We start from the raw sequence: 10,366 nt of genomic DNA on the forward strand, positions 1-10,366 counted from the left end.
ATGGTCTACTAAAGAACTTAGGTCACTTTGAGTAGAAACATTCTCACAAACTTTCTTAGTATCAACAACAATAAATTTATCCTCTGAAATCGGACTTTGAGACTTTAGGTGATTAATAACGTTTTGTTGAGATTCCACCTTTTGTTGTAAACCTTCTATTTGTTTTTCCGAAATTGTGGTTGGAACATACATTTTAGTTGGTTTAGGTGAATTACCGATAGATTCTTGGTTTTGAAAATTTGATGCTATTTATTCCAATTTAAAAATTGAAGACTCTTTAGATTTGTACGAAGCATTTAAAGCATCATAATTAACCAAAAATTCATCTTTAGGTATTCTCTCAACTTCATCAGCCTCAAATTCGTCATCCAATGGACGAATAAATTGTTGTACCATACCAAGTCGAAGAAATTTTTCATCATACAAAGGTTCAATTTCCTCTTTGGCTTTTTGTAATGGAGTGATATTCTCAAATCCCAACCCGAGGAGAAGATCCGTTTTGTCAATTTTTGATTTGTTGAAATATGCAGTGAAATCCAAGAGAGGGTTTTGTTCAACTTTATATAACTTTTCTTGATAGAAAAGTATATTCTTTTTGAATTCCTCAACTTGTTTTTCTAGATTCTCAAACTCAATGCCTTTTAGAAAACAAGTATGATTTAAGTCGGAAATCTTTCTTTCGAGTTCAACATTGTTTGGTTTAGCTTCTAAGAGCTTTTTATTAAGAATATCAACATCCATTTGTCTAGCATTTGCCCGAAGCCATTCATTGGTCTTTTGAATTTCAAGATCTTGAATAGCGTTTTCAAGATCATGAATGGTCTTTTCAAGATTGTAACATTTTTGTAATAACTTAGAATCAAGAGAGGCATTCAACTCACACTCTTTAACCAACACTTTTTCTTTATATATTTGAAAGTCTTGTTTAATAGCATCATGTTCAAAAAGTAATTTCGAATGTTCTTCAAGAAGTTTTGAAAATTTACTTTTAGAAAATGAAACACTATTTTGCAACTTTTTGTTTTTGTTGGCTAAAGATTTGATTTGAGTTGTCAAGTTTGACAAAGCTAATCTACATGACTTTTTATCCTTAATTGATGAAAAGTAGAGTCGAGATTTACCTCATCATCTGGGTATTCATCATCAGTGCTTTCAGCTTCAAAAACTTTGTCCTTGGCCAACCTCGTCATAAAGCAAACATTATTAGAGAGATCTTCATCTTCATCATCTGAGAGCAATAGCCATTTATCATCTTCAGCAAGCAATGCATGACCTGCTTCAACTTGTTTGGCTAACAACATTTTTTGCTTGTAGTACTCATAGTTTCGCTTTCGAGGTTGCTTGCAATCAATAGCAAAATGACCTGGTATTCCACAATTGTAGCACTTTTTGTCTGATGCTTTACCCTTCTCAACAACTTGTTTCTCATTAGCTTCCTTCTTCTCACCATGCTTTGATCCACTTGCTTCACCTTTGCCCATAACTCTTAGGATGATAGTGATCTTTCTTGGGAAATGCACTTGTAGAAGAAGTGCGGAGATTGTTGTTTGTTGGCCTCGCTTTGTAAAATTTCCTCTTGAAATGCTTTGTTACCGCGGAAAGAGCTTGATATAGTTCATCTGTAACACCATCTCTTGTAGCCATCAAATCATCTCCCTCCTCATCAGACGAAGAAACAACCACCATTTGTCTCTTAAGAGCTTCAGAAACTTTCTTTTCAACAATCAATGCCAAAGGATCAGCAGATACAACTTCTGGCATTTTGCTTGATGAAGCTTTGTTTAGAACTTGGTGTTCATTGAGTTTGAAAGATTCATGAAGATTATGAATGGTGAACTTGGTCAGATTTTGATGTTGCTTAATCTGTGTTATCTTCCCATTCTGGACCAAGAGCTTTGATGAATTTGATGTTTAACTCAATCTCTGTTTTCTTGACATTGTTCTTCCTAAGTTCATTTATGACATTGCAGAACCTACAGTAGACAGCCTCTAGAGATTCATTTGGTAATTTGCTGAAGTTGTCAAACTCAATCAACACATTTGTCAATCTTATTGTTGACGTCATATCAGATCCTTCCATTTGTCTTGCCACCTCATCCCATATCTCCTTGGCTGTATCATAAGAATCAACAAAGCCATAGATTTCATCTGGTAGTGCTTTGTATAAGCATGATCTAGCTCTGTTATCTGCAGCTGTTCGATCTTTTTGTTCAGCATTCAAAAGATCAAGAGTAAGTATTGCACCGGTAGTAGGATGGCGATGAACTGCAAGTCCATTAAGGATGGAATCTTTAAGCAGGTCACCATTTGGTTGACATTCCACATAGTCCATAAATCTTTTCTTCCATAGTCCATAGGAACCACGGTAGAGAACTGGAGGTCTTGTATCGGAACCTAATGCCAATGCTTCACGAGAAGCCATTTGAACTTGACTTGATTTGAAAATTGGATTGAATTAAGAGTTTGAAGAAAATTGGAAATGAAACTGAAATTTGGTGAAATTTGGCTATGTATGAAATGAAACTGAAATTGAGGTTTGTTTTTGGATTAAAGTAAAGAAAATGAAATGAATTAAAAGAAACTTGTTTTGAAAATGGAAATGAAACTGACTTGAAGATGAAACGATCTTGAAATGAGACGGTCTTGGTTGAAGATCGTCCTAGTGTTTGTTTGAATTTGAAGGATTTTCTAAGTGTTTTGGATTGATTTGGACAGAGTGACAGTATGAAATGGAATGAAAGGAATTGAGCAAAACCAATTTAGAAGATTAGTTACCCAAGAAGTGTGTGATTCCCAATCACAACAACCTCAATGATCAATCAAACCACACTTGACTTTCAATAGAAAATGGGACGATCTTGGCTAGAATCGTCCTATGTTCAAGGACCTGGGACGATCTTGTCAGGATCGTCCTGGGGTTCAAGTAGTTGGGATGATCTTGATGAAGATTGTCCTAGTTTCTGGCCAAAAAAAAAAACTTCAAGTATCAAACACTTTCCAAGTATTTGAATTGACCAAACCAATCCGAAAGGATTAATTAGCCACAACAAACACTTCTCTAAACACAATCACTTGTCAGAACGATCTTGTGAGGATCGTCCTACAAGACACAAAGCACTAGAAGGTAAGAATTAAAGGTTCAAAGTCTAGGACGATCTTGGCAAGATCGTCCTAGTGCAAAGTCGTCCTTGTGTCATCTTCTTCATCAGAACATCAGTTTTACTTACAAACTCCATTAATGACTTCAAAAAGCTTCCATAAATTTTGATTTGCTACGAGTTAGAACTTGAAATCACTTGCAAAAAGTTTGTTTTCACCTTAGTAACACACCGATTAACAAAATTCAACACAGAACACAATAGATTCCAAACCCAAATTTTGAGCCAAAATCCAAAAATTCAAACTCGAGATTTAGATCGAATTGGAACTTGAAACTTGACAGGATTATGTTTTCAACTACTAGGAATCTATTGGTGAACAAATATCTATGATTTTATGTGATTTAGAAGGTGAAATTTGATAGAACAGTGATCAAAAAATGACGAACCAAAAAAACCTTTTTGATTTTGATTTTTGATGAATTTGTGACTGAATTCAGTTATGGATCGAATCAAAACGATGTTTTGCTCTGATACCACATGTGATAACACGATTTCTAGCACCGAATTCCCGTCATCAATGGCGGTTTTGGTGAGTGTGTGTTCTTGGTGTTTGTGTATGTTTTGAGAGAGAAAGTGTATGTGTGTGAAAGTAAAGTTGCTGATTGGAATTAATGTGTGAGTGTAAGGCTTACAAAGTTATGATTCCTAAGGTTATGAGGGGTATTTATAGACTAACTATACAATTATGCTAATTATCACAATTAGCCCCTCAACCTTAGTAATCATACACCTATGACTTTAACTACAAGAAAGTCCTCTTGTCTAAATTACAATTTATCACTATTTTGGATTTCTAACATTTTGATACAAAATGACTATAATCAAAATCCTAGACGATTGGTGAACAAACTTTGAAGAAAAACACACATAAATATGTTGTAATTGATTGCACAGTAATCTCGGCAAATGGATATATGTATGAACAGCTCAAAAACATCAAAATTAAGAACAAATTCAGCTTCAATTTTGATTCTGGATCGTTCAGATCAACTGATTTTGCTCCCAAATGTAATGATGATATTTGAGCTTAAGTACGTGTTTTAGTGTGTGTTAATGGAGTTCGTGTGTGTGTAAGTGTGTGTAAATGCCGAGAGAGAAAAGAGTGTGTGTTGAAAGATTGGATTGCTTTAAAATGTGTTAAGGTTACAATATTAAGCTATAGAGGGGGCTTTATATACTTATATACAATTACAAACAAGTACAAAGTATGATGAAATACAAATCAACTACTAGAAATAATATTTCTAACAGGAACAAATCCTGTATTGACTACAAATGTCTGGCCATGTCGTTTCTTAACATTTCTGAAAATAGCCCTTTATTACTACCTTGTTCTGGACAGTTAGGAACTATATCAAGAAATGCAATCCACACATGCATAACTCACTTGTATCTCAAGTCAAAGGATAAATAAAGTAACCATTTCACGAATTTCATTTAATGACGCCGATCCATAAAATGATAATTCGTTTTGTGGGGTAAGTCGAATAATTGTTTAAAATCCCATTATCCAAATATCAATCACATATTTACATGATATAACTAGCAATAACGTATGCCCACGGCATACTTATTGACCTTTCCTTTTGACAATACCTTTGTAAAAGGATCCGCTAAGTTATAATCTGTGTGAACTTTGAGTAATTTGATTTCATGCAATTCGCTTTGCTCACGAACGTAGTGATATTTTCTCAAGTAATGTCTAGCACCTTTGTGAACCCCAGGTTCATTGGCAATGATAATTGCTCCTGAATTATCATAGTACAAATCCATAGGTGTGTTATTTGAGGATTATCATATTAAAATCCAAAAATAAACTTTCTAATCCAGACAACCTTTATGTCGTCTTCTCAGAGACGGCAATATACATAGACTCTGTCACATACATAGCAACCGTGGTTTGATTTTAGCTTAAACCATTCCATCGTGTTTTCATTTAAAATGAAGACGTATCCCAACTGATATTCTTGAAACATCTTCGTCAGTCATGAAATCCAGCATCATAAATTATATTACCATTTGAATTTTGATCGGGATTTCAACCATACACCAAGAATAATTCTTTAGTAGCCCGCATGTACTTAAGAATATTTTTCACAGCAGTTCACTGATCCACCCCGGGATTTTGCTGATATCGGCTAACAAAATTTTGAGCGAACACAACATTAGGTCTAATGCATCTTACCGCATACATGATAGATCCCACTGCCGAAGCATAAGGGACTCTTTTCATACGCTCCACCTTTTCAGGTGTAGAAGCACCGTTCTTGCTAGATAAATTAAGTCCTTTTTGCATAGGCAAATTCCCGCGCTTAGACTTTTCCATCTTGAATCTCTTCAAGATCTTATCTATGTACGCACTTTGACTTGATCCAATCAACCGTTTACTTCTATCTTTATAGATTTTGATTCCAAGTATGAATGCTGCTTCACCCAAGTCTTTCATAGCGAAACACTTTCCAAGATAAGATTTAACGTCTTTCAACATTGGAATGTGATTTCCTATTATCAATGTGATTTCCAAGGAAATTAACATTACTCCCACTAGCTTTGCGATATACACATGGCTCATCAGGATTCTGAACAAAATCAAACTTTTTGATCTCTTCATCGAGCCTTTTATTCCAACTCCTTGATATTTGCTTCAATCCTAAAATGGACCTTTGAAGTTTGCACACTTTGTTGGGATATTTAGGATCAACAAAACCTTCTGGTTGTACCATATAGACTTCCTCGTCTAGAAAACCATTCAAGAAAGTGGTTTTGATGTCCATTTGCCATATCTCAAAGTCATAGTACGCTGCTATGGCTAAGATGATCCTAATAGCTCTAATATCCGCAACGGGAGAAAAGGTTTCCTCATAATCAACTCCAAAAAGTTGAGTATAACCTTTCGCCACAAGACGAGCTTTATAGGTGTGTACATTTCCATCCATGTGGGTCTTCTTCTTGAAGATCCACTTACAACCAACGGTCCTACCATTTGGTGGAAGATCAACGAAGCTCCAGACTTGATTATCTTTCATGGATTTCATTTCCACATTCACAACTTCAAGCCATTTGTCAGATTCCGGATATGATAATGCAGCATTGAAATTAAGAGGTTCATTCAAATCTCCTACTACGTGTTCTTCAGACTCAATCATAAGATTTAATCTATCACAAGCACATATTGTCATTGAGGACCTACGAAGTGGAATTGCTTCATCTTCAACTTGTTGTTCATCTAGAGATTCATCTCTTTGAACATCCCCCCCCCCCCCAAGTTGAAGATTTCTAGTGCTTTCAGAAGTTTGACACATCTTCTTGAGCCTCATCAAGTTCAACAATCCTCCCACTGTCTTCTTGAGATATGAGTTACCTTTCAAGGAACTCAACAAATAAAAAAATAAAAAAAAACTTTGACAGTGTTTCCGGTAGGAAAGTAGAAGTAGTAACCCATCATTTCCTTTGGGGGTCCTACAAAGATGCACTTAACACCACATTCATGCGGTGCATTGTCAACCTTCTTGGTTGGAACCATATTGAGAATGCATGCAGAAATCTCTAAAGCATAATCCCAAAATGAATGGGAAAGTCTTAAGGTTCATCGTTTTTCTCACCATGTTCAACAAGGTTTGATTTCTCCTTTCAAATATACCCTTATATAGGAGTAAGCTCTTGGATAAATCCACTAGCTTTTAGATGATCCTTAAAATTTTGCTTAAGTATTCTTCGTCTCGATCCGAACGATGAATCTTGATGGTTCTATTGAGTTGATTCTCTACTTCACTTTTAAATTCGTTGAATATTTCAAAGACTTCATAATTATGTTTAAGCAAATAAACATAACCATAATGATTGAAATCATTTATAAAAATGATGAAGTAGCTAGCCTTTCCTTGACACATGCCTAAATGGGCTACATACACCCGAATGTATCAGTCCAAGTAATTCCTTAGCCCTCTCCGGTTTTATGCGGAAAAGGTATTCTTGTCATCTTGCTGAAAACACAAGGCATGCATTTGTCAAATGATTCACCATTTGATTTAACGATCTCTCATCAAATGATTCATCATTTGATTTTAAGATCCCTTCAATTTGAAGTATGCATTTCTTGCTAACAACAACGCATTTATCTAATGATTCATCATTTGATTTCAAGATCCCTTCATTATAAAGATTTCCAATGTGTTTCTTGCTAAAGACAATCCCAAAAACACACATTTTATCAAATGATTCATCATTTGATTGTAATATCTTTTCATAATAAAGATTTCCAATGCGTTTCTTGCTAATGATAATGTCAAAACCATGCATTTATCAAATGATGCATCATTTGATTGTAAGACACCGTCCCTTTGAAGTCTTTAAATGCCTTTCTTGAGAAAATTAAACAAGATAACTATGTCAAAGATAATTAGAGTCCAAGTTAAACTCGACTATTTGCTATTGAATTATTATTCGTATAACAACGCACATAATTAAATCTTGAAGATACTTGAAGCACTGGCCGAACCAGCTTGCTTCTTCTTCGCATTCAACTCAGCTAGATACTTTAGCCGTATGCTCCTTTTGCCAAAAGGGTCTTTTAAGGTCTTGAGACAAACACAACTTGTTTTCTCTTACCAAAAATCTTGCCCTTAGCTTACAATTGTTTTGCTTTCCGACCCGTTCCCCCTTAATCATAAGAACTCGGGATGTAGTAGATTTCCTTGGAAGCTCTTTCTCATACTCAATTAACATGACATGAAGTTTAGCTGTGGTTTAACTCATGCTATGCATATTATAAATGCGCACGAACGCCTAAAAAATCCCCTTTTTAGGTTCATGCCAATAGTAATATGCAGATGATAAGCATAGTTTAACCTTTTCAATTGCCCATGGGTACCTCTTCAACTAGAGTACTTGAGGACTAACCGATGTTCCATGCTCGTGTCGCGATTCATGAAATTGATCAAATAGATCGAACAACTCCACTCTGGCTTGCTATTCGTACAAAAACTTGAGTTCGTTAATCATATCACGAGGAAAATAATTTTCAAATTGCTTTCGAAGGTCGGCATCCATGCTTCCCAACATCAAACGAGCAACCTCATTGTATCTATCGTACCGAGCATTGTATGCTCATCAATGACTTGAAACCAGTCATTGAAGTTTGGTTCCAGAAAGTCTTTTCCTTTCTATCATCGATCTGAAAGCCGATTGGTATATGTTTTGAGAAGGATTTTTTGTTGCCATCTTTAAAACAGACAAAAGTTCAATTATCAGTATTTTTGATAATAATCCTTAAGAAATGTAATTTACCCTTGTTAAATTCATCTAACAAATTACTTTTACTAAGGCTAGGATCCAACTTGACATACAATCATTTCATCAGTTGATCTGCTAGAAATGACGGTATTCAAAAGGTAATTGAGAATCAATAATTGCATTCATGCCACTCCTAGAATTATGGGACTTACAACAAAACTGTAAAAGGGTATTAAGTGTTTTGTAAACATGTTTTGTCCCATCTTATGCGACGGGTCAAGGTCTCACCTCTTAACTCGTTTTAAGTCGCCCAATTAAGAACATGTAGATAGTCCACCACTGTCTCACAACGAGTGGTAATCTACATTTAAGAGATACAATTCGCCTACGTCTCACGTAGAGCGAAAAGCACTGGCAAGTGTTCTTAGCAAAGTGGGTGGCATTGACTTAACTTTAAATGGGTAATAGATTCGATGTAAATCAAAAGTTTATGTTTGAAGACTCATGCATAATCTTCAAAACATAATATTTAATAAAACTATTTGTATAGTCTTCACAACACAAGAGAGCTCGGTAGCTCCATTTGAACGCACAAAGAAGCGCAAGGGCAAAGGTTTGCGATGGACGCAATTAAAAACCCGTCCTTTTAGAAGGCTAATGCACTCCGACGTATACCTCTCTTAGAGTTTGTTCAAATGGATGAGCCGGTGTATCTCAAGGTTGTAAGACTCCAATTTTATTAATCAAATCTCTATTTTGATAGTTCTTAGTCAAATTTATTTTCAAAACAATTTTTTTGCATCACCTTTATACAACTTATAAACATTACAAAAATTAACAAATTTGCTAATAATTCCGAACTAGTTAATCGTGTAACAAGTTAAAGTAGGGCACCTAAACATGGTCACTATGGTTCATGCATATGATTAAACCCGGCTCCCCCTTCCGAAGAAGAGGACCACATGCATCAAGTTACCTTGATTGCGTAAGCCTTTAAACAAAATAACCAACAATTAGCACATAAACACATAAACATGCTGACTTGAAATTTCCAGCAGCTTCACGACCAGTTTAAGCCTGTTTTTGGTCCGATTGAGCTTTAGATCAGAACTACAAAGTTGTATCCCTATGAGTCGACAATCTACAGTCCAAATTTGGGCTTCTAACTCATTACCGATTAAAACATACGAATTTTTTAGTGAACTGCCGCAAACCAGAAAAATCACCCGAAAAATTCATATAGTCACACAATTATCTAATAATTAACCCTAATTATTGGATCATCATGCTTTGCAAAATATCTCTATATATTTAGTAAAATCACAATTATTTTGCATGAATTTCTTGTGATTTTACTATCATCTAACAACTTTAAATAATCAAGATACACGTAATCATGTAATTCATCACATAAATCATGTAATTCATAATTCAAAACTTGTTTGAGGTTTTCAGTTTCCATTGAACTAGGTTAAATTTTAATTAAACAGAAACCCTGATTTTATTTAATTAAGATCCGATTTTAATTAATTAAAAATATGAAAACAACCTTTTAATTATTTAACAATTAAGAAAACAATTAATTAAAAATAAGAAAACACATTTAAACCCCCTTCAAGTTTTGATCTTTGTAATTAATAGATCACATATGCGGCTCGTGATACCACTGTTAGAATATGAGCACATAAACATACAATCACGACTATGCGCAATGGAAGAATCGAAACAAATATGCAATCAAATTAATTAACAAATAATAGAATTGAGATATGTACCTTATGCAAAGCTCCAATAAAATACTAAGGGTAATAATCGCAACTAGATAAACCGTAAGTGATATTAATATTGCTAAGGGTTTAAGCTTAAAATCCCTTATTAACTTTACGCTTATCTAGCAAGGCTTTTCAAGCCTCATTCCAACCGGGCCCCTTTTAGAATTAGGGTCCAAATCCATTTTCCAATTTTCACATTTT

The sequence above is a fragment of the Erigeron canadensis genome, chromosome 7, assembly GCF_010389155.1.
Source record: "Erigeron canadensis isolate Cc75 chromosome 7, C_canadensis_v1, whole genome shotgun sequence".
In the NCBI taxonomy this organism is placed as follows: Eukaryota; Viridiplantae; Streptophyta; class Magnoliopsida; order Asterales; family Asteraceae; genus Erigeron; species Erigeron canadensis.